Source organism: Notothenia rossii (genome assembly GCF_949606895.1).
Source record: "Notothenia rossii genome assembly, chromosome: 5".
In the NCBI taxonomy this organism is placed as follows: Eukaryota; Metazoa; Chordata; class Actinopteri; order Perciformes; family Nototheniidae; genus Notothenia; species Notothenia rossii.
In genome coordinates, this window is record NC_136903.1 from 17,411,017 (window position 1) to 17,437,821 (window position 26,805).

Genomic DNA, 26,805 nt, shown 5'->3' on the forward strand with positions numbered 1-26,805 from the left:
GTGGATGTTGGTTTTCATTTCTCTAGGTAAACTGCGATCAGTCTGTATGTCTCTACTTGCCCATGCATTGTCTACAATTCCTCTCATCTGGGGCAATCAAAGCAAACTAGGAAAGAAACATACCTTTGGTTGATGAAAACCTAATGATGACAAATTACACATTAAGTAATATTGGTTGCCTTTATGAAAAGCTGTCTTGTGTTCTGACAGACACGTACTATAACTGTCAGGGCAAGCAAGTCACCTAAAACATTGGCTGACAAGAAAGAAATAAAGTAAGTACAGTATCTCAGTTAAAAGAATGTTAGTACTGTTTCTAAATCAGCTTTTCAGATGGGTTTAGAGCAACACCATAACAGATACAAAAAAAACAGCCTTAGCATGCACTGTTCTTGACCTATGCAACCACTGAAACATTGAGCTGCCAAATTAGCTTCAAGGGTAGAAGAAGCATCCAAAAAGGCATGTAGCTACAGTAACTGAGTGTATCCATGTCAGGAAACTGTGATATCACAGACCCAGCCCCATCGGTTAAAGCAGTGGTTCTCAAACTTTTTCTGTCAGGCCCCCCCTTTGGAGAAAAAAAAGTCAGGCCCCCCAAACACAAATAGTCACGTAATGGGCCAAGTTAACATTTATTAAAATACATCAATATGAACGTGAGCATTCCTTTAAAAAAAAAAAAAAAAAAGACTTTGCTAGAACAGTGATAATAAAACAATGCTCCATAATTCTGTGTGGTCAAAATACATAATACAATTGTGCAATCCCTTTGCTAGAACAATAAGTTACAATACTTTGCCACTTTCCAATCTGTGCAAAAAAATGAAAAGAAAGAAAATGCTGATATTTGGCAAAAAAGTGTCTTGTCATAGGTGGCTGCAATGAGCGTGTTTGGCACAGCACATTTCTTCAAAACGGGGTTGCAGGCTCAGTGGTGGTGCCAGAGATTTATTTTGGGGATGCTGTGGGGTAGCTTGACGTTTCATAGAGGGTGCTCAAACATTTAGGGTTTCCCATTAATGTACCGGTCGCTACAGTGGAATTTTCTACTGCAACAATCCCCACGCAAATACACAACGTACCCGCGACTGTTACAATGAAGGCTCGATAATCAGCTCACGGCATATAGTGGTAAGCAGGGGTAAAGTGCTATTTTTATAGTGTGTGGACCTCACATAGGGGGGTCCGGGGGCAAGCTCCCCCGGGAAGATTTATTTTTAAATATTGAAGTTAAAAGCATCAATCTGGTGCACTTTGAGAGCAAAATGAAGAGATCTATGGATACCTCTCTCAACACCCATTTGAAACAGAACTGTAAACAGATTTACTTTTTCTTTATGGATATTTTACAAATCACCCTTTTAAACTTTATTCTTTTTTTACTGTCATATAGTATTTCAAACCTGTTTTTCATTTATTCTCTTTTTTTATAACTATAGCCTAATGATCATATAAACGTGTGTCTCGGAAATAATTGTTTACATTATTCGTGACAAAACGTTTGAGACCCACTGAGATAACTTAGACTAAAGTTAACCATCTAAACACTGAGAGAGTCCTTTAGTTCACTGAGCCTCTCAGTCTTACTGGAGAGGACTCTCCCTTCACCTTTTTGTTGAAAAAGCTCCTTATATCCGTTAGCGTAGCTCGGTAGCACCAGAAGCTAACAACAACGATCTCCGGTACCGGTGCGCTCTCTCTCTCGCGCACGCACACAAAATGGCTCGTTACACACACACACACACACAAAGAGCCGAGCTTGAATGAATCACATAGACCCAGACGTAGACTGTATCATATTTTTTTCGAATCAATAATCTTTAAATAACCCTCCCCCCCCCCCCCCCCTGTCATGCCTCTGCGCCCCCCACTTTGATAAACACTGGGTTAAAGGCACACTACTTGAATAAAGCAGATTTTATCACCAGGAAACAATTTCGATGTAATGGATTTCTTTTAAAATATCAATTGCACAGTTTCCAAAATGTCCCCTAAAGCCACAGTGGACAGTTATTTGCCAGAGGCAGAGCCTAAGCTTTGCCTCTTGTTACTCAGCTGGAACATCCAGCTATCCACTTAGCACTTTGCTAATATGTCCGGCATCCTAATATAAGCAGGAGCTGCCACTTCAACTGCAGGTGTGAGTCTGGAAATAGCTTTGTGTGCTTTTTGTGCACTGGCTGAACAAGAAAATAAAACGACTTCCCTTCCAATTTACATATTTTACGGATCTACAAAGCCATTGTGTTAAAAAACTCTATAATGAGCAGGAAATTACATTTTGTGCTTTCAAAGGTAGCGATGGGTTCAAGTTGCCATAAACTGAACAAACAAGCAGCAGAGAAGTGAGAAGTTGGTGACAGATAAGACTACATTCCTGCGTCTCAAAAAGTACGTGGCCTTCCTGTTTCCTCTGAATATCAAACCACACCTGGAGGTGCACGAGACCTGTCCAAGTATAACTGGTTTCCTCAGCCTCAGGGCCCTTTTTACTCTGACAATAACACTGTGGTGCATAACGCTTGCTTCCTTATTCGTTTAAATGAGACCACTGAATTGGCACAACAGGGGTTCATGTTGAGGAAGCCTTAGGCAAAAGAAGAAAAAAAAACACAGGGTGTCATTGTGCAACACACTGCACTGAATACCGGGGAATACCTCCTGGTGCGTTACTTTCAGCATTTCCATTGAGAGGGAAAATCTTGCTGCTGCGATTTAGCTTCCCCAACTCGGCAGTTTGAGCTTTTGATAAACCTTTCATCTTTATGTATTGATTACATATTTTTCTTACTCTGTTCAGGAACACCAATGACAATAATATTTTGTTGTATTAACTGTGTGAACTTAAAGAGAACCAATAAGAAAGTATGATTCTGTTCCTTTTTATTTAGCTCAATTCATTGTGTTGGTGATCAAATGTAACTGTCAGTGATGGAGACTCCACCACGATGATGCCAATATTTGTTGCCACCTTTTAGTTTCTCTTCAAAAGTGGGAGATGTTGAAGTCAAAATGAAAACTTGCAGTCTTGCGTTCATTTTTTCCCCACTTGAATGCCGCAGAAATATACTCTTTCATTCTCAGAAGAATGGTATTTAAGGTCATGGGGAGCTCTAGATTGCTTTTATACCCTAGCAAGTGTTGGTGTTGTGAGGCTGTTTGCTAGCTAGCAGCTGTTAACTGTGATTTTTTCAGCATGCTTCAACTCAGTGTCTGGTACCCCTACATACAAATAAAATCGAAATTTAAGGAAGACTGCAGACAATTTCTGTAACTTTCAAAAAGTGCTAATCTTTCAAGCAATGTCCAGTTCATGCAGTGATGGGCCAGGAGCTTGAAAGTAAGAAGAGTTAGCAGGGTTTTTTAACTTCTACTACGAGTGCAACATGGTTGTGCTCAGGGCTAAGCAATCAATCCATGGATTAGTTTGAAGCTGTTACTGTTAGGAGCTGGACAAACACACTTTAACGTTACTAGCTAGTTCTTATAACCTGCCAAACAGCGTTTCACCTAAACAGCAGCAGGTGCAGATGAATTGTGGTGCAGTAGAATCTTTAAGAGAATCTAATCTAAATATAGGCTTGTTAAATGTACGAATCAATTTGTTAGAGACTTCTGGGTGTGCTTAAGCTCATCTTTGTAGCATTGATTGTGTTGTAACTTACTGAAAATGAGCTACATTTGTTAGCTCCATCTGCAATTTGAAAAGGGGGAACAAGTCTTTTCATAAAGTAAAATGACTCCTTTGTCTCAGCACAGAGGATGCATAGTGTTTTGGGTGACTTTTCCAGATGGCTGACACATGCTCATTTGCTTTCCAGCTGCTATCAGTCTCTTTTTCACAGTAAGGTGATCCTCGCTTGTGATCCCAGCTGTATCTTTGCAGCAAATTCCAGGGTATCAGCAGTCAAACACTCAGCGTCTTTTGTCTCGGACCCAACTTTACCCCATTTGAAAAGCACTACCACACCCCGTACACAAGAGAATAAAACATTCACAGACAGATGTGAATGTGTACAAATAAACAAAGATGACACAGATTTAATTTTTACGATTCATTTCTTTAAAAATAGTCTTCTTTTAGGGTGTGTTTCTTACACATTGTAGCTAACGTTAGCATGCATAGAACTGGAAAGAGCTCTGAGTCAGTCAGTGCACTCGATGCAGAGGAAATCCAAAATCACTCTCCCATTTAGATAAGACCGTCAATTTCTGTCAGATCCCAGAGCCAAGAATGAAGTCTGCTTTGCAAAACCCAGAGAATATGCCCAAACGTGTTCTAGCATTTTAACAGTATTGATTGATGAAATCGGCTGCTTTTCTAAGTAGATCCGAAGCAGTTTTAGTGAACTATTGACTTGAGGGAGATCTATTGTAGAATGCAAAATCCTGTTTTTCTCCCCTCACCTGATGCTTTTCTAAAAATCTATACCTATTTGGCAAACGAACATCCACTACAATACCCAAAGGGCTCACTCGTATTATTTTCAAATACCCTGGGTTGCTGGGCATTTGACTTCCTCTTGCTCAATTCTCCCAGTGTCTGTCAGATCCAGTCATTCTTTTGCATTTGCATTTAGACACATACCTTTTCATACAATACTTTTCTTTTCATTTATCAATTCCTTGTTTTTGCACCTGGAAAAATGTTGTCACAATGCAGCAGGCTGACAAAGAACTGAAGTCCTGGTTTCAAACAGGCAACTGTCGGCCAGTATAGTTTTAACATAATGGAGGGTAGACAGAAAAAACTCTTTCTAAGGCATCCAATTGGAACCACACGGCTCAAATAAGACCAAGCAGGGAGGACTCTCAGATACAGAAAGCATGAAGGGTGTATGAAAAGAGAGCTGGAGGATGCAGGGATGAGCACAGACAGGCCTCACAGCGATATGCAGCGCAGTGACACCCATGCAGCTGGATTATTGCTTTTATCATCACAACTGAAGGCAAAGCAAATGCAATGGAGGGAAAGGTTTTAGGCACAGACAATAAAATCTGACTATAAAACTGCAGTGCAAAACGTTGGCTTCCTCATTCAGTTGGCTGAAACCACCACATTGGCACATGCTCATGATGAATAAGCCTTGGGCAGAACAACAAAGGTTGTCACAGCTGAAAAGTAACAGTGCACTTTCATCATGAAACACACTGCACTGAATACCATGTAATGCCTTATAACATGGTACTTGTTGTATTTTAGATTGAGGGGGAAAGTATTGCTGCTGTGATTAGCTTCCCCAAGTGGTACCATCTCAAGAACATAAACCACACTGCAGCCCACATCTCTGAGGCATGACTTTTCATTCTGTATTCACAAGATATCGGTACTATTCAGCCTGCTGACAAAGAACCGAAGCCCCAACAGCTCGAATAAAACCAAGAAGGGAATATTTAGGCTTACAGAAAGGGTGCTTGAAAGGAGAGCTGGAGGATCTAGGGATGAGCATAGACAGGCCTCACAGCGATATACAGCGGCATTGACATCCATGCAGATGGATTCTTGCTTTTATCAACACAACTGAAAGCAAAGCAAATATGTCGGAGAGAAAGGTTTATTTGGCGAAGACATTAAAAATCATCCGTTATATTGACAGCCGTGCAAGCAGTGGCAACATCAGGCTTTATTCTTGCTTAATCAGTGCTTTCATGCCATGTTTTAACTCTTTTTTTTCTCAAGCTTCTTTAGCAAACACACATCAGAGATTGATGTTTGATTAAGCAGAGAATAAAGGCTGTTCCATAAAACAGTGGGAACAGTTTATTTAGTGAACAAATAAAAGCTTTGAGTCCGAGACTCTAACACTATTCAGTTCCACAAAATGATTGGATTCTGGATAAAGAAAGTTTGGTCTAACAATTTAAGCCATTTCCACAAGTATATTTCTAACTCAACATGCTTTAGAGGCCATTAATCCTTGCCTGCTGCTCTCAGTCCGGCTCTGTGATACTCTGGGTTGTGACACGGGAGTGCAACGCTGATTGGACTTGATGGCTCGTGCTGTGCTTTGGTTGGAAACCTGTTAGAAACAACTGGAAGTCCTTTGTGCTATGCTGAGAGCTGGGTGATGAAACCCTTAACTTGTCAGGCTAGTTAAATTATATTCTGACAGCCTACTTTGTTAGCTAATAACACTCCGGATTAACGGTTTAACCATTTTCCCTCGTGGCAACTTCCATATACTGTAATTAGATTTCACTTTTTAAACCCTGACATCATCGGCTGCCACTGATACTCTCAGTGCTCCACGTGGGACGATCCTGTGTCGTATTCTCAGGAATTTACCAGCCAGTTTGAAAAGCGAGGGTATGTGAGAAAACGGAAGCAGCAACTTTTGAATGTGTCTCTCCGGGGCTGCAGCGTATCTGCTCTCCTAATCCTCGACACAAAGCCTAGATGAGCAGCACCTTTTGTGTATGTCAGAATGGCAGGCTTAGGAAACAGGCCTTGGCATGCACGGCTCCTCGCAAAGCCGCAACACGGTGGAAACTTAGCTGACATTGAGAACATCCACAGAAACATGGTGGAATAATGCTGTCAGGAATGATAACACAGCCATTCGTACACACAAAAAATACGCCCACGCGGACACAAACATACCATCTGTTTCCCGCTGTGAATGTTTTAGTGTACGTGCTTAGCGGTTCTTGCAGGTAACAACAGAATAAGAGTGATTTACGATAAAAAAAAATTGGGGATGTGTTTATTCCTGCATGAAATTTTGAGGGATTTATGAGGTGAAGTTTGTATTAACTTTGAGTAAACAATTTTGTTTGGTCTTACTGGCAAGTTGTACAAATATATATTCTGAGGCAGCAGTGGTGAAAATGATAGTGAAGTACTGTAGATCAGTGCAACTTTGAGGTGTTTCATACTCACTGTTTTTCAAATGTTACTTCTGCTTTTATTAAGAAATTGTGTACTATTCATCCCAATACATTTATCAGACTATAAATACTTTTCAGATAAAGATTTGGCATTGAAACATTTACGTTGTTAAATGTGTAATAAAATAATGTAATATTAAATCAGTCACATGGGCTTTTTTGCCTGCATTTTTAGAACTATATTTAGCAAAAAATAATGTAGTTCTGCTTATTGAATCAAATACTTTAGATGTATTCGTGTTGGCTGATGTTTCTATGTAAACAAAACAAATAGTTCTACACTCGGGTGAAGTCTTTCATTTGAAAAAAAATTGCATTTTTCCGTGTCAATCTAGTATTGCACCTGGAGGGCATTCAGAGCAACTCCCACAGAGACTCAAAAACGTACAAAGGATGTCAGGTTGTAGCAAAAATCTGAGTGCGCCACTTCCATTTCATAGGAGCCTCTATTTAATGTTTTATTCTTATCCACCAAGCAAAACTTCTGTTTAAAATTAGATTTGGTTCATTTAGACCAAAGTGAGTCTATGACGTGTAGAACTTCTGATCTAACAAAAGATACTGTTACATCTCTTTCAATACACATCTTTGAACATTAAACATCATATTCAAGAATAGATCACAGACAAAACTTTATTCTGATCTTAAGTTAGGAGTTGAAATCTTCAACACATTCAAATGCCATCAATCATTTAAATGCAGTCCAGAATTTCCATTATACCATTCATTAATTTATTTTCAAGCATGTCATATTTAATTTTTGACTATCCTAACCTTGGGATGTGCTGTTTTGAAGCGCACCACATTTAGACGCTGCCATTTTCATTAACACCGTCATGTTTTTTCTGGAGCTCCCAAAGGCAAACCCATTTTGGCAGCCTTGCGTTGGATCAGGCCAACCACCTGTCATCTTATTTCTGCACATGGCCTCTTCTGTCAAACACTCCCTCACATTCCTTCCTGCGCCCCACACAGCACCTGTGATTGGCTCGCCTATTTCCATCACAGCTGTCAGCCTCACCCTCACTGTTAATTAAAGCGATAGACCTCCCAAAAAGCTGTTTACTCCAACAGCTTGGTGCTTTCACAAAAGTGTGAGGAAACCAAATATTAAGAAGTATTGTCTGATGCATGTAGATGTATATGGGGCTCTAATTTGTAATTCGACATCACATGTGGTGATCTCAGTGCTCATTGTTTTAGCTTTTCAGTAAGAAACGGCAAAACATTCAATAGTTCCAGTTTTTAAATGTACGGATGTAATAATTTCGTTATCATATATAATATTCAGGTGAATATTCTTTGGTCGCACGGGTATGAAAAGACATTCACACATTTATTTTTACTATTTTCTGACCAACTAATCATATCATTAATTAAAAACGAAAAAAATTATTAGTTGAAGTCATTGAAAAATGGCAATATTCTTGTATGGAGAAGGGACCTCTCCCACATTTTTTGTTGGAAGCCTGCTAACATCACTCCAACATGTTGAAGCTCCAGTCGCACAGACACAAATCAGCCACAGCAGACTGAATGAAACACAAATGTGCAACGTCCCTGCACATTGGCTTCCTGTCAACTTCATCTCCGGGGACTTTTGTTCCCAGAAAGCCGTAATATTCAGCACAATGAGACAACGTCACTTACAGCACATTGATCCAATTCATCCAGGCACTAGAGGCTCATTTGGAAATAAACACAAGCACATTTGTATAGTAGATCATTTTCTAATCATATGCTTCTCGACATTATCTCACCAGGAGCAGTCCGTAATAGCAGAAAAATAATGGTTCCTAAATTAAAATCTTAAATAGTGAACATTAAACTACTTTTGCAATAAATAAATAACAATAAAAACAAATGTATTACTAATTTTCGACATCAGAAACATATGGTAGTAGTGGGTTATGCAACAAGCTCACTGAAAGCCTCCCTGCCATCTCTGAATAAGCCTCAACGTTGTCATTAGAAGTTAAGTTTGAGTGCAGAACAAAATCAAGCGAAAGACAGCAAGCCAAAAAAAATAAAGAAAACGCCAAAGAATCCGGCCGACGACTGAGCCGAGATAGAGTTTGTATTCAAAGCCAGCTTCTCACTGTCGCCATGTCTGTGCATAAGTCGACATTATGGATGTTTTTCACAACATTGTATTGGATTCACCTCATTATGCAGCACCGGCAATGCCTCTGCAAATATCATCCTTTGATCCATTTCGTAGTGCTAATGCCTCACAGAAAATACAAATCGTGTGTCAGCAGAAAATACCCCTTTTCCTTTTTTGTGAGCTGGCGTGTGTGCAGCTTTTTAAGGAAGATAACTATGGACTCCAATGGAAGCACACAGTTGTTCAATTGTTCATGAATATGTGTGCAAATCAGATGCAGAAAGGATGCATGTAAGGTTTGCATAAGATCTTTCTATTAGAAAATATGTTCTGTGCCACAGGAATATTAAAAAGTCCCATAAATTATGTTTTAAAATTGGAGAAACAAATTAACCAAACAACCCCTGGATGCAATGCATTAATCATGTAAGTGACAGTTCAACTCGATGCTGGGTTTAAAGGGAATTCTGAATTTTTCTAGTCTCCTTTGCGCCCCTTTTTTCTGTGATTCGACTCCAACCGACTTTGATGTTTTCAGAAAGTGTAAATGGGAGCAGAGCTGAATGAAGCGGCTGGGTATCGCTGTGTGACTGACTTTCCTTTTCATTTCTGAACACCAGTAGCTAAGCAGAGCCTCAGCTGTGGATAAAGCATCTGATCTGTGCCCTCAAACATTGTCAGGCCTCTAACGTATTTACTAGATAGGCTTGTTACAATTATTATCCCAATAATATAAAATGGAAACAACCGAGTGGGGGGGGATACTTTAAATGAGGCAAATCTTTTATCACAATGACACTCAATCAAATTAGCCAGTAATCAAGCTTTATTTTTCCTGAATGGCTGCAGTGTTTTGTTCAGCTGACAGTGGACGAGGCCTGAAGGAGTTCCTGAAAAAACGTCCGTTTTCTTTTTTTAAATGCCCCCATTCAGGCCAAAGGAAAGGATTTTTTTCCCAAGCCCAGTGTTCTCACACTTGTGCTTGCATCTCAAATAAACCTCCTATGGATTCCTAACTTCACAGAATGGCAGTGGGGGAGGGGAGTCAGTGGTGGATGGAGTTAGGAGGAGGGAGGGGGGAACTGTGTGCCAAAAAGAGCGTTTTATAGAGATGCTGATTTCTTATTCAGTGGCCCTCTGTAAGAACCGAAACCCAGAGGAATGCACATTGAAAGCCACCATACTCATTCAGAGGCCATAATGCATCAGCCCTATATGAGCAGAAAAAGGGTTTCCCCCGGTGGGAAAATAGTGACCCCCCGAACCCAGGGGAAAGATAGCTGCTGTGCGTGGTGCTAGTGCTGCAGAGGTGCATTGTGGGGCGAGCGCTGCCTCTCACCTGCACTGTATGAGAGCGAAAGCCCTCTGGAGGTGTTTTCACCAAGCCCTCTTCTGCCTTCCCAGTGAAGCGAAGGAATAACAACATAAGTCCTGGATGAAGTGCGGAAATGCCGCTGTTGCTAGATCTTAATCAAGGAGAGTGACAATTCATTCTGTGTTCCCTCTTATTTTGCAGATATTTTCACTTTCATCCATTTTCTTTTACGGTCTGCGGTAGATTATGCCAAAGACATTATGAAGCATGAAGATCGTCACGACAAAACAGGCTGTCACACCTGATAAGCATCATAAAATCACCGACTAAATCTCTGTTAGATGGAGTATACAGGCTGAGCAAACACAATGAGCAGATAAGACTTTGTAAACGTGTTGAGCATTTCTAACAGCCATTTCCACGATATCTGATGCATCTGAAAGCCTAGTGGCTCAAAAAAACCTAAATATGGTCTAACTTGAAAACAACATTTCAGCCACTAAACTTAATACGAGCTTTGCTTTTTGTATTTTGGGCTCACAGCGTCACTGTAACGTTCCGATGGGACCAACCAAGTGCATACATAAGAATCAGTTGCAGTTTATCTATACCTTGGCAGAGCTGCTTGGGTGTGCATTTATTTTTTCTTATTTTCCCCAAATTGAAGCCAGTATTCCCGACTTGTGCCACATTTGGAGGAATTAGAGATGATCCACCGTTCCAGCTGACAGGACTGTTAAACAGATGTTGAATTGAAGACAGATATTCTCAGCAGAGTGAAGCCAAGAATACCAACTGGATTTAGAAATGGTGTGTGTGTGTGTGTGTGTGTGTGTGTGTGTGTGTGTGTGTGTGTGTGTGTGTGTGTGTGTGTGTGTGTGTGTGTGTGTGTGTGTGTGTGTGTGTGTGTGTGTGTGTGTGTGTGTGTGTGTGTGTGTGTGTGTGTGTGTGTGTGTGTGTGTGTGTGTGCAAAAATCATAATCTCGATTACTTGGGTCAATAATTGATATCACGATTATTAAAAACGGTTATCCACTTACTTTGTAAACATCCATTTATTGAAGAAAAAAAAATGTGAACAGTATGTTTTTAACAGTTGATTACCCTGAACTTTAAGTATAATTCAACTGAAAAACCAAAAAAAAAAAGTAATACAAAAATAATCGTTTTATTTTGATTACGTTGTTTTCGTAATCGTTGCAAGCCGTAATTGCGATTAAAATACGATCAATTGAGCAGCCCTAGTGTGTGTGTGTGTGTGTGTGTGTGTGTGTGTGTGTGTGTGTGTGTGTGTGTGTGTGTGTGTGTGTGTGTGTGTGTGTGTGTGTGTGTGTGTGTGTGTGTGTGTGTGTGTGTGTGTGTGTGTGTGTGTGTGTGTGTGTGTGTGTGTGTGTGTGTGTGTGTGTGTGTGTGTGTGTGTGTGTGTGTGTGAAAAAATACAGAGTACATGTTTTACATATGAACAAAGCACCTACACAACAAGGCGGTGGATGCATCAGTCCCGTCCTGTGGTGGAGTTGGAGAGTAATGACAGCTCATTGGCAGTTGCATAGAGAATGAGTTTCCTGGGTGATATTAGTATTTGCAGTGAGTTGTGCATGGCGGTCACATTAGAGTTGCTCTTTATATAAAACCTTTGAAGGACCTCTGTTCAATGGGTCCGCAGTCTGGGGAATGCTTTGTAGACAGTCAAAGGTCAGGGCTTTTCTTCCTCCCCCTCCCCTCTCACACTCTGGGGTTTTGTTGTTCAGGCCATATGGTTCATTTGCACTTAAAAGACCTCCGCGTTGTTAACGTGTTAAATGCTATTAATACATCCAAAAATGTATTTCCTAATGCAATTCTGGATTCATTTGCATTGTATCATATGTACATCAATTATTATCTCGAAGGAAAATCAATACAGACAGCTTAAACAATGTTTCTCCTCGACCATGAACACAGGCGTTTAGGCCTTGATTACTTATCCACTTCACCATCTTCATCATTTATTTTTGACCATCTTCTTCCTCTAATGAGTCACTATCAGCTACATTTTGTGCCGGCATTATGCAATAAAACCATGACCAAAGAGTTGGGTTTTAAATGCAAATGAAAGTGATATAAGGATATATAAATGAGTCACTTTGACTGACAGTTCATAATGATTTATACTCAATGATGATTTTCTTGGATGTTGAACAGATAACCAAACCTCTTTTAATACAGATAATTCATCACATAAATGAACACCATGTCCTCTGTGTCTTTCAGGCTGTTGCCGTTGATACTCTGCAGGCAGGATAAGAGTTGGATTCAGATCCCATTGGTCTCACAAAATGCGGAGGGAGTTAACCCGCTTCACACGACTGTACCCCTCATAGGTGAGTGATGAAGTCCTCAGGTCAGTCACTGAACTGTGACCAGTCATCAACATGGAACAGTTATTTATTTATTTACTTGGAAGACTCTTTGGTCAATCTCGATGTTGTACAAATCAAGCCACAAGTGCTACAAGGCTGAAGGACAATTTCATGACACTGAAATACTTTCCATTGCGCAAACATTTTTATTTTGCTAAGATATTGTTATTGGAAAGGTTTGATGTTTAGGAGTGAAACAACATTAATTTGGTTTGTTTTAGCTAACACAATGCATATGATGTCCTCTGACAACTTTCAATGACTTTTAGAGCTAGTGCTAGGCTAGCTGCTTTAATTGGAGTCTGCAACACTGCATTTTGTTTTCCACAGCTTTGTGCCGTATATCGGGAGTCAGACAAAATGAGACTATATAGTGAACCAATCTAGACACTGATGGAGTCCTTATTCTTTAGCCATTACATTCTGCAATCAACATTTAACCCACAATCATAGGTTAAAGCCAAAAACCTGTCTATTGCCACTTTAACGTTATATAAGAGCTGTGATATTGTTGTTCCAAGGTTGAGCTATTACATTACACTGTCGACATTCATCATAAAAACTCAGAGATGTTCCAATCAATAAGCAATTCAGGCTTGGAAATTGTTTGAACTTGTGGCAAATGTTCCTATATTTTGTGGCGGCTGAAGCATAACAGCCTTCAGGTGGTGTTTTCCAATATTTTATGCTGAATTTTAGTTTAGACTATGTGGGTGGTCTCGCACCGCTAACACTTGTTGCAGGAGACCACAAGTGTGTTTGGTTTGTTTTGAACAGTCCAGCTGTCTTCTGATATACTGATGTAACTTTTGACTGCAGTCCTAGACTTTTTATTTTTGATTATATTGCTAATATTTTGTATGTGCCGTGATTTATTATACAATGTGAGTTAGTAGACTTTGGCATATATTTTGAGCCAGATGACATGGAAGCATGTAGAATATATTTGCTTAAAGAAAGTTTAAACTTCTCCTCCCTCTAGCAGCTTTGACAAAAAATGCTGTTACAGCTGAACCTGGGCTGGATTTAGAAAGTCATAATTCTTGAATGCAAACATTTCAACTTGTAAACGCATCTGCAGCAGAACCAAATGAAGGTAAAGCGTAAAAAGACATATGCAAACTAAAAGCACTAATACATTTAAAAAAGAAAAGCTTTGGCCAATCAGCCCTGAGCAGCAGTGGTTTTCATGTGGCAGAAACATCAACAGTAAAACAGCTCGATATCAACACACTGGATGCTTGTTCAAATAGAAAAGCCTGTGTTATTTGTTGACGACCAATTAATCAATTGAGAGAATACCACAGAGAATTAAAGTATTTAGAGTCCCGGAGTGACGTGCCAGAGAGTCGCTAATGATTTCAGGGCACATGGCAGTGCTTGGCAACTGACTCCCCAAAACACAGAGCAGAACATAAGCCCCCGGGCGGTCTCAGACCTCTAATTGGGCTCTCACCAGTGACAGCCTTGACTAACACTAAGCACTGGTCACATACAAATGGAGAGGAGAGGGAAAGTTTATTATTCTTAGTGGCAAAGGAGAATGAAAGCTGGCCTCTTTTTGGAGGTACCTCAACGGGATTGGTGCCAAACTGGAAAGATACATCCGTTCCCAGCAGAGACGCATGGCTGACATTCTAACTGACAACAGCGCTCATTGTTGAGGTATTCCTGTGCTGCTGCCGTTGTTGTTTTTTTCAGGAACACACTGCTTTATTCTCTAATAAACTCAGATCAAGTTGATAATCTAACCAATATGTCCTTCTTGGAAGATTAAGAAAGAAAGAAAAACAGACATTGGCAATGTACCTCCTATTCTTGGATAAGTGATGTTCTTTGGAGATTTTGTTTTTGTCAAAGACTTAGCAGCAACAATAGAGTTTAATAGAAAAAACCATTTCACACAAAACAAAACATTATGTGGGACTCTGACTTCAGTATTCAAACATGTTGTTATCATCATGCAATTCAGGGTTTCTCACAAACTTTTCAACAGCTCAGCCGCCTCACAGCCTTTGACATGATAAACAACCAGATTTAATATTCCTTAATACACATTGATCTTACACACCTAGGTTAGAGCGTTGGTCATCAGATCAAGGGGCGTTGGTGAACTCCAGCTCGAATCCCGCCTCGGCCGCCACTGCGTTAGGCCGTTGTGTCCTTGGGCAAGACACTTTACCCGCATTTGCTCCTGTGGGTAATTTCCACAGTAATGACTCTTATATGTGTAATGTGTAATTGTAAAGCGCTTTGAGCACCTGTAAAAGCGCTCTAATAAAAAAATGTAATGCATTATTATTATTATTATTATGATATATCAAAGCTATTATATTTAGCTTAGCTAGTATTAGCTATCATCCTCTAATTCCATTGAAGATGACACCAGATTAATAATACCAAACGTTATTATCAGTTGGGTTAATTAAGGTTACTTTGCACAAATTATAACTGATAATAATGCTGATTGAGCATGTTCATTTTTAAAAGGCAGACAAAAATATCTATATTAATTTATGTGATGTATCACTTGTTGTTGCAGTTTGCATTGATATGTGAGGGTAGCCTCCTTCATAAAGTTAATACTGCAGATATTTTGAGAAACTGTTTAGATTATTTACCAAGTTATGCTCCCGTCAGACACTGTAGTTCAAAGCCAGAGACCGGAACTGCAAATTGGAGCAAAGTGAAATATTGGATATTTATTTCCCATCTTGAAAACATATAGATCAAACGTGTGAAACTGCTCTGATGAGAATGTTTACGATCAACAGCGAAAGAGGAAAAATATACAACCACTGCTCGTGCCTTTTGAGAGAGTTTTTAATATCCAAATGCAAGCTAATTATGTCGCACATATAACAGGAAAATTGTTGTTGTGGAAATAGTTGAAAGTAGTTCTGGATCACAGGAAACTAACGACAGGTTGAAGAGAACAACATGTTGAGTATTCCTGGTTTGATGTTATCAGGAGGATACACAGTTGTCTTTTCTTGAATCCCTTGTTTATTCTGTTGTGTTTTTGTGTGCTGGTGGTCAACCCTCACACATGCAGACAATGTTAATTCCATTCACTGTGTTGAGGTAAGAGTCCAGCAATAGAGCCCAGCAGATGCTCTAACCTGTCAGCAGGGAGAGGGGAGCGTGGAGCCCCGCTGTGCAGCAACTGAGCTCAGACCTCCCACATTTGTTTGGAGTGGTCGAGTCATTAGCAGCGAGTGTTTGACACTGTCACTCTGACAGGTGGTCAACAGGATGATTCAAAACAAACAGACGCAAAATCCTCTTGTTAATTAACCAGCATTGATCAGAGCAAATCACTTTTTATTTAAAGGTGGGGTAGGTAATTTTGGAGAAACCAGCTAGAGTGCGCTAGGATTTGAAAATACACAGCCGGAACAAATCTGCCACTTCCTTACAGAGCCCCTCCTCCAACACACACGAACGCGCACATGACCAATGAGGGCACGAGATAAGTTTGTGCACAGATGGAAGGCTGACAGGCAGGTAGGCCATCCAGTTATTTTAGCCGGCCCGGCTAAAATGATTGGTCGTGCTTGTTACAGTACTACGGCTTCCACAGAAGACCTTTTTTTTATGGATTTGTTGTCAAAGCACTTCAGATATTCATTGCTATCGGGATGTTAAGAGCATTCCATGGAATGTAAAAAAAAAGTGTATCTCGAGCCGGTTTCTCAAACGTACCTACCCCACCTTTAACTTTAATTTAATATTATTAACAGAATATTTATTAATTTGTTTTTGGAATGCTGGCAAACAGTCAATGATGCACTTTAAGTACTAAGTTACAAAAAATAAAAAGTAATGTATTTAGAAGGTGTCAGTAACCAACACAATGTAATCTTTAAAACTACAAGAATACAATACTGCACAGTGCAAATGAAGCTGGAAAATATTTAATATAAATAAAAAAACACATGTAATACTGTGGACTCTATATGAATGACTTTATGTACACGAAGTAGGTGATTATGTAAGCTAAATGCATGTGTACATGACAATGATATGTTCATGTTAAAAAAACATGTACATTTAAAATGTCAACTATATAATTTATGACCTGCAGGTGCGGTTCATATTTAGTATTGCAGGGTTATACAATGGGAAATAATCTAATCGTAAACTGATGACAGTTGATGGGTTGTTTGTTCATGTTGGCATAAAGATAAACCTGTCACTCAACTTTATTCAAACCACACCCATATTGTCCTGGTGAAGCTGATTTGGGTTTTTATTTGTTCAACAATATAAATATATCACTTGCATATATTTAAAAGGTCTAAATCGGATGTTAAGTTATCTTAACTCAAGGTCCACTTACTTTGCGTTTCACAGAGCTTGAGATTATACTGCAATATATCGACTCAGATCTTTCAAGCGTTTTAAGGAAGTACAAATGAATGAAACTTAAAGTTGGGGTTAAAAAAATCTCTGCTGCTTAAAACTATTTATTTCCAATCTAGAAAGAATTTCTGGATATTTCGGGAAGACAATTAGACGGACATGAAATTATCATGTAAAGTCTCAAATGTAGTTTCTCCTCTCAAGCCCACACAGCAACATGTCTTTGACTCCAGATCTTTTCTCAGTGAACCTTTTCTAACATCCAGATTGCAAAGCGTTTAAAATGAACCAACAGCACATAGGTATACGCAAATCAGTCATGTGATAAAGGGTGTGCAGTTACAAAAGATGACACCAAACTAGTTCCACTGTGAAAGATATTGACAAAAATTATAGCGTGTCTTCTATCCCCGTATGTAAGAAAAGGGGCCAGACATTTGCCTGGAGTTCATCACGCTAACGTGTTGTGTTGGCGCTGGTTTTACAGGCTGGGTGAGATTACACATGGATGTGAAAAATAGCACAAATGTCTAATCAAAGCAGACATCGACTGCTTTGTATAATGTTAGACCCACGGATTTCCAACTGGTGCATACCTCACATTACTCTGACGTGACACAAATAGCCCTGACAATTTATTTTGTAACACCTCTTCTCTCTGCCTGTGTCAGTCTCATAAATTGATGGATGAAACAAAGGCAGGCGTGGAGGTGGCGGTCCAGAGGTGCAGGCCTCAGGTGTGAACAGGTGTGTGGGTTCACTGCTATGCTGGAATGAGAGCAGTTCCAGGTGCACAGCTGCGGGGTGTGGCTCACTCATTTATATACACCCAGCCTCCCGGCCTGTGTTGAAATACTGAGTCCCTAGGAAGGAGGGAGAGGCGCTGGGTGGGGTTTCTGTGTGAATTGAATCTTGCATTGACATAACTTTGAAATGGAACTTTGAAGGAATAAAAGAGTGTACCTTCGGAGTTGAGGGTTAGAGGGCGATAGAGGGGGACATGGTGAGAAAAAAGGGCAAAGCTCACGTTTTTGAATTCTATGTGTGTAGGCGTGAGTGATGTGTATATTCAAGAAACAGTAGGGCCATAAGCAAACACAGTGACAAAGAATGACGTTTGGGAGGTTGCATGTCTGCGAGTTAAATGCGTGGTAGTCTGGTCTCCTAGGAAACTATTGTCCTTATCAATCCATGATTAAACAACGTTGGAAATTTGCAATCCTGCTGCAACACATCCTGGTGAATTTCTGTTGAAGGAACACGTCGGTATTGAACTTCGCTAAGCCCTGGACGGCATCAATCTCAGCCTCAGGACAGATTAGTTTGGAGACAAGCTCTCTGTCTACAGGGTACATGATCTCTAAGTCTTCTCCATCAAAGGTCAGAGCAGCCGAGTGAAGAGGAGCAGCGGGGCGTTGTGTTGGCTAGTGCATTTGAAAAGAGAAATGGGTCAGTGGCTACTGTGGATGGGCTCGCTTGTGCCACAAATACAAGCCCACACATGCTGTCAGGGGACACGCGTACTTATATGTGGACAGTGATGCAGGGAAGCCATCACAGATTGTTTGTATGGATTTGGAGCTTGCCATTCTGCAGCTTTAATCCACATTTCTTTGAACAACGAGGTCCCAGCAGTTCCGTTGACTGCTAGACAGCGAGCCAGACAAGCCTGGCCTGACCTTTCTTGTCCTTGGAACAGTTGATGCTGCTTAATATATTCTGCAGTTGATTCCTTTTTTCGTCCTATGAATTTTAACAACTTTTTTTTTTCACAGAGTCTTTCACTCTGTGTCTGTGCACTGCAGGATATTATTCTTCCCATTACCTTTCAGAACTCCAATCACCACATGTCCTGTGGAGAAACAAAGCTGCGAGACACAGTCAAAGATGGAAACAGCAGAGGGAATGTCAATTTCCGACAGGTTTTTTTTTCCTGCAGGGTAAGATTAGGTTAATGTCATATCTGAGATCCAATGAGCTAAAATGAGCTGAAGACAACCTCTGCTCTGACAAATGGTGAAGGTGGGAGTGAATATTAATATGTGACAGCTGTTTTAAAATCGGTGTCAACCTTTTTTAATTCGCCTACGATCCCATGATATGAATACATTTGTCTGTCGCAGCTGGCATTGATATTCTTCTTACATCAAATCAGCCGATGATAAGTCAGGGCATGCCAAGAGTGTCCATCAGAATCCATTAGTAGTCTGTTACTAATTACCTGTGACTCCGGGGTTGATTAAAAGAAATCACCAAGCAGCAGCACACACCATTATGTTAATGAGACTCATTTGGAGAGGCAGAGCGGGGGCGCCGGCATGTATTTGGACGGCTCCACTGCAGCCGGGCTGGCTGGAGTAAATGGCTTCTTGGACAGCACATCATTACAGGACTGGAGGAGGAAACCTTGTGACTATCAGGATGATTATGATGATGATGGTAGAATTTTAAGCAGTTCATCTTGTCCAAAGACTACACTGATGGATTCATTTCCCCACTGATTTTTATTTCTCCCCACCTCTCGTTAGCATACATACTTTTTGCTTGCGATTGCCCCATGGCACAAACTATCAGAATAACTTGCTGGCTAGTTCAGATAAGACATGTTTGATGTGATTTTCATCATCATTTTCTTTTCGGCATTGATCATTCATTAAACCAGCAATTCAAAAATCAATGAGCTCAGTGAAGACCATTAAACCCACTACCCACTCTCTGTAAACCACAGAGTATTCTGTCAAACAATCAAACATATTTGACCTACTTTTACAACAGAAATTCATCTGTTATACATGAGGCTTGACTTCTGATAAAGGCACAAAACATGTTTCTTCTTAATCAACTTCTTACCATGATGACCCATTTAACATGAGAGAATCTCTGTATTTCTGTTTTTTGGCTGTTCTTTTTTTATACTGGTTTGAAGATGGCAGTGAAAAGTTGGAAAAGGGTGTTACCAATGTACAGTCTATGGTGCTACCACATATTTATGTGAACCAATCGGATGACAGTCCGTCTATAAGTCTGTCTTACATGCATTCGTACACTGTTGCCATCTAAATTGTTGTGAAGTAGAAGTATAATATAGCTTTCCACCCCTTGTCATGGGACTGATAAAATACCAAATTCGTTTTTCATTCTTCCATCCAAACACTCTAATATTCTTTATTATTTTTGACATCCAGCAAGAAATCCAGTGGACTCTATTGTAACAGCCCTAATCCCCTGCTTCCTTTGTTTGATGAAAAATAGCCCGGGGCTTTCCAGGGGTTCATCCTCCAGCTCCAGATCCACCATCCAACCCCTGAGCACCTGTTACTGTAAAGACCGCTTCTCCTCTGCATCTAATAAACAGCTCCAACTCTTGATCCCCTCACATGGCTCGCAGGCCACTTTTCATCCCTAACATCTGTGTTTCCCTGAGCATTTCCAAAAATCCCCTTGGCAGTTCAGTGATCTTTCTCAGCTGTTAGCGTGCCCTCGAGCCAGGGCAGCCTTGCTATGTGCTCCAGCTGCAGGCTTTGCTATGGTCATGGGGCCCCACTGAAGGGCACTATTGTCCATTCATGGGGTTCACTGTGTGAGAGGTCAGATGAGGGAGAGCCAGCTCTGGGGCCTGGCAGGAAATGAAGGTGGAGTGGCAGTTTGGGCGATATGTGGGGCTTGAGCCTGAATAAATAAAATAGTCCAAATAAGCTCTGAATAAGTTGAGTCACTATTTTATACGGTAAGAGTGTGTAACACTTGAAGCTAGGCTGATTGATGGATGAAATAATCTTTAGCCAACTTAATTTGTGCTTGAACAAAAACCTAAAATGTGTAACTTCTCTTCAGTTGGCGTAGTGTCAATTGTGTGAAGTGAGAAGTTCACACACACTGTGACTGAGAAGCAAGAGCGCCTCACAAATGTGCAGATAAATCTTAATTTCTCACCCACTTAAGCAATTCAGTCAGCTTCAGAGGCTGCTTCAAGCCAAAGGCACCTCTCCGGATCCAGAGAAACTGCAGAACAAATTGGAGAACAAACAGTCACACTGGGTCATTCACATTATCCTTTAACTGAAAAGCCAAGGACCCCAGGAGGTGGGCTGGGTGCACCCACTGAACAATAACACACATGTTGTGGTACTCGGCTGACATTTTTTAAACTGCATTTCTCACACAAATCTTTTAGAAGCCCTTCTTAGACTCCTCCAACAAGAAGGAGCTAAAGTGGCGTTACAGCTGAGAAAGTAGTCAGCAAAGACAAGTCAAAAGGCTTTGTGTTGAGACTGAAAATATTAGCCTCAGTTGAAATACAGGGCACTCTATTATCTATGGCTGTGCTGCAAAAAAGATTCTAAGACCAAAGTGTAAAATATACTTTTTTTTGTCCAACATATTCCCATAGATCTGTCAAGCTCAAGTACCCCTTTGTCTCGTTTCTTAGATAAATGTGATAACCTTCGTGGAATTGTTCACTATTTTCCGCTGGCACATGTGAATTCATAAGACAAAGCTGTGTCGGAAACTCTCACTACAACCTATGGATAGCTCTACAAAACTCACTATATATGAGACTAGTTTTTGTGGTGGGGGTGTAAATTAGTATACTCTATAAAGTGGACTCAAGGTATCTCACACTGTCATGAAAAGTGGTGTACAACCAATTCATAATTACTAAACACTTATACAATTAAGCATTGCACTGAAGGGAAACGGCAGATGGACAGGATGAGACGGCAATGCTATTTATATAAATAGCAGTTAATATAAAACGGACAGAAAAGGGAGAATGACAAACAGACAGAGAGGGGGAAAAAGCCGGAAGCAGCCCGTTTAATTGATGTATTCCCAGAATCTCTAACACTACAACAATATGTCCATGTTACTCAGCTGAATTTACGTATATACATGAACATATCTTCAACAAAGCCGATGTAATAATATCAAATCATCTCTGTTTGCTTCCAACTCTCACTGAATTCCCTCTGTGTAGTGAAGCTTTCAATGCTAAAAAGTCTAGAGATACCATAGGCTTTCATGAAAAAGATAAGTAGGAGGATTTTCACCTCAGAAGGGAGATACATTTTTCTCGACACCAAATGCAGCTAATCATTTCTGTTCAAGCATCTCCTTTTCAGTAGCAAACAAAAGCTGGATTTAAGAAAAAATTGAGTGGAATCCCTCCATTGCGGGGAAAAAAAACTGAGGAGGCTAGAGGAAATGTTTCAAAGCCCTTACGAAGCTTAACGGGAGGCGAAAATGAGAAAGAGGGAAAAAAGGCAATTGCTTTTAAACAATGCATCATTGCTGTCTTATTTTCTTGTTGTACCAAACAAGGTCACATAGTCTCAGGCTTGAATAATGAGGGACCATCTCTGAAAAGAGAAACACAGACCACAAAAAAACGAGGTAATAATTTCTTAGTATTTCTTTGTTTTCTCTCTTCTCTCCACTGAACAGTGAAGAGAAAATAACAATTAGGATTCAGACAATAACAGACTAAAAGTGATGATCCAGAAAGAGGTTGGAAGGGGGCGACACAGACGTGGGGTGCTGAGGGATTATGGGCCAAAAGGGTGTCTGAATGGCAGACCAACTGACCTTTCTCTTCACTGCAGTGGCAAGTTGTAATCAGGGGCAATTATAAAGGCCTCTTGGCCAGAAATCACCTAATCCTGTTGTGGGTGAGGGAGCCAAATGTAATTATGGCACTCTGGTACAGTGACCCTGCTTCTAGTGGAACTAAGACCAGAAGCCAACCAGAGCGATCCAAAGCGCCAACTTTAGCTCGTTCCAGACGAACAAAGTATTCTCATTTCGTCCTAGAGAGAACCACCTGTTTCCTGCAGCTACTGCTCCTTTATTCCCCGGACATGGAGCTAATCAGGGCTCTGCATAATGTGAGATCCTCTAGATGTGACATGCATGGAAATGTATATGGGTAAAACAAAAATCAAGTTTAATATTGTTTTTTGGGAACATACATTTTTTAGATGTTTTTCAACTTCTCCAATTACACTCATGCATTTACAGAGACATTTCCAACAAAACCAATTCATTTTAATCAATACAGTGAGTTTCGCTAGTATAAGAGCTTTTGTGTAGAATTCAACTTTGGTTTGATTTGCTTATTTGTGCTGTTTGCCAATTGCAAACTGTCTTGACAGCGCTGACCTTTGAAAGAATGGAGAATTGGAGACCCTGGAATTTATTTGTGAGACACAAGTCAAATGCCTAAGCCCATCGCCTAAAAATGATTGTTTGAAAAAATGAGGCTGTTGATATTCTGTATTTTCTTACTACAGACAACCCCACCCCCCAAAAAATAAATAAACTCAACAAATTCAATGATTCCACTAACAAGCAGCCAAAGCTATTGCTGCAGCATACACCTCCCTCGTGGTCTAAAAACCATACAGTCTATGGTAGAAACCTATGGATGATGTCACGGACACTACGTCTATTTATATATACATTCTTTGCTTAACACACATCTTTGAGATTGAGGACATATTTATCCTTTACCAGTCCCAAATAAAGGCAATTGTTTAAATTCCTGTTTGAGGAATGTTTGTCAAAAGTAATATAGCTGAGAGTCACAGACAGGATATGAGGTTCAGAAATGATTGACAGATGCCCCAAACACATTTGGTTTTGGGATGTGTTGATAATAAGAAAAATATATAATATCCACAGCTTATTCTGACAGATATATTCCCTGAAATATAAGAACGGTACCACAATACCTGCAGAATAAATTAGTTTTGAGTTCCCAGATGAATGCCCACGTATTCCCTCACTTCTCATCTTCACATCATCCCCTGTACCTACATATATTTATCCATACACTGTTCTCGTAATACGAAAACATATCCTGAATCTAATAAAGATGTTTGCCATCGATATGGTGACACATAAAGAAGTTTGACTCTGCTTCTCAATGCACTTAAACCGAAAGAACACATGTGAACAGACAGAGTTACTGTACCAAGCAAACTTAAATATATAGCTCCCATACCTGCAAACGGTTACATTGCTAGAAAATGAATAAAGCAAGGGTGAACTGAGGTAGGTTTCTACAGTCTGTGCAGAAGCTGCTCATCAATATGTGAGTCAGCCTGCAGAGATTTAGTCTGGCCAACTCCATTACCAACTTCAGCAATAGATTGATCACTCAACAGAATGAGCTCTGACCAGCAGTAATGACTGCAGCTTTTCCTCACTGACTTCCTCCCATCGACGGATAGTTCCTTTCTACACACAAGAGAGGGACTCCAAACTGTGACTTCAAAGCACATTTCTTTACCACGAGATTGAGGTTTAATACTTTGACATTTTCTTTACAGCAGTGCGTCAGTTGATCGTCAATGTTCCTGTCTGATAAGCATGCTCAAGCACTTCATTTTGTATTTAATTCCACAGGAAGCCTCATCATGATTGATTGAATGTTTTAAGGAAAATGTACATTACTCTTATTCCTCATGTGCAATTAAAGGGATCGGGATCGGTTTAGAGCACCAACAGAAGCACCACGTCAGATTAGATTAGAACTAATTCCAACATCACACTGAACACCATTTATTTAATGTAGGGCTGCTTAATTAATAGTATTTTAATCGCAATTACGATTTTGGCTTGCAGCGATTACGAAAACAACGTAATCGAAATAAAACGATTATTTCTTTAATTTTGTATTGGTTTTTCAGTTGAATTATACTTAAAGTTCAGGGTAATCAACTGTTAAACACATACTGTTTACATTTTTTGTTCAATAAATGGATGTTTAAAAAGTAAATGGATAATCGTTTTTAATAATTGTGATATCAATTATTGACCCCAAATAATTGAGATTATGATTTTTGCCATAATCGAGCAGCCCTGATTTAATGCGCCTTTTGATTGAACAACATAATTTATTTCGCACACCATTGATTTTTCCTTACGACATGATCATTTGATGGATTTCTTTGGTCTTCCACCTGGAATGACCTGCAATCCTACAACAAGGCAACTGTGCAGGGGCGGTTCTAGGGGGGGTCAACACTGATGACCCGCATGTACAGCGGAGTTTAAACTTTTCATTACCTTATATAAAATATGAATATTGTTTCTTTTTTAATTTAATTGTCATTTAAAGTTACTAAAACAAATACTCTAAATGAAAAAAAATACTGAAACAAAGGACTGTAACAAAAATGTACTAAAACAAATACCTTTACAAAAACAAATAGCAATTAGTGTATTTTATGTTTATTTTAAACAATTACTTTATACTGTCTTTGTCTTTCTAGCCTGCTTTTATTGTGACCCTCTCATGAAATAACTGGCCTCAGCCTGGCCCCCCCAGTACAATTGGTCTAGAACCGCCTCTGCAACTGTGTGTCTCCTCTATGTTTCTCTTATTCTATCATGCAGATCGAACTTCATGCTGCAAATAAAATGGTTTCTGGTGTTTTAATAGATTGTCACTGGAAATCGTTGCTGAGTGGCAGTGAAGAGACCGTTCTTGGTACTTTAATTTCAATCCTTCAATCACACTAGGCCTCAATAATCCAGAAATAGAAAAACTACTGAAAAAAATGAAAAAGTAATATTTATCTTACTAGATTTGCCCATCCATTTCCATTTTCTTTTTATCAGGTGGTTGTCACCTGTGACAGGATCTAACTGAGCCAAGCTGTGCGGAGATACCCACTAATAATTGTAGTCTGTCAGTTTAAAACAATCCCTGGGTATTAAACGTCAGTCAAACTGTGATAATGTATTTGCCATATTCAACATCGCACTCATAGAATAGATGCACCCACCCACAATCCATTTACCTGTGCCATATCCTGGCTCCTAAATGAAATAGAAATGGCAATCAATCATCATGCGGCAGAGTGAGAGCCTCTGGGGACAGAGCCGAGTCTTTGAGGAGTGAAACAGATCAGGCACTAAAGTACAGAGAGAAGCCATCAGCCAGGCAATTCAGTTTTAGCTGTTCATGGTGCAATCTGACTGATTTATTTAATTAGGTGTAAGCAAAGCAAATCCTACAGCATTTGCATTGATTTCTGTAAGCCATAGAGAGGATTTTAAATGAGTTTTACTCTTTAACTGTATTTGGAAAAATAATAAATGAAAGGAAATGTTCACAGTAAGACAAATACATAATGTTAAATACACAATATATTATAATATTTTCTTTAAATATGTGAAAATTGAATGTTTTTGGGCCATATAGGGTAATATCTTCAACCGAGGGTTGTCAAAGAATTGCTTATTTAACGAACTATAAGATATAGAGCAACATTAGAATTAATTGCGAGTTATGTGTCTGGCCACCTGACACATGCAAGTCCAATATGGATTTGCCTATATTTCTATTTATTGGTTCCCATTTTCAGAGGCAAACAACTGGCAGCCAAATGCTGCACAGTGTTCTAGCTAGTGATTGTCCTTTGGAGAGTGAAAAAGAACAAAAATGCTGCCGATAAAACAAAAACAATGATCCGAAAGAGATTAATATACTTCTATATATTATAACTACTTTTCTGATCACTGTGTGATTGCCTTAAACATATAAGTGGCAGGTATGCAGAAATCAGATTTTTTTTTTTATCATTGTTCAATTTTACAACCAAATCTTTATTATCCATTCAAAAAATGTCCTTTTTAGGAGAGTTTATCAAAGCGTGTCTAGACGGAGAATTAGACAACACAGCTCACCGTGTGACACAACAAAGAGTTAAACCTTT

At 39.7% G+C, this 26,805-nt stretch overlaps 1 long non-coding RNA gene across 1 annotated transcript in view; it reads left to right on the forward strand.

Annotated features, from left to right (window-relative positions):
• Positions 1 to 26,805, forward strand: part of LOC307039908 — a 60,158-nt gene that overhangs the window by 11,626 nt on the left and 21,727 nt on the right. The window contains exon 2 of the long non-coding RNA XR_013808359.1: positions 12,567 to 12,676. This is a non-coding gene — a long non-coding RNA (uncharacterized lncRNA). The remainder of the gene's footprint in view (positions 1 to 12,566; positions 12,677 to 26,805) is intronic.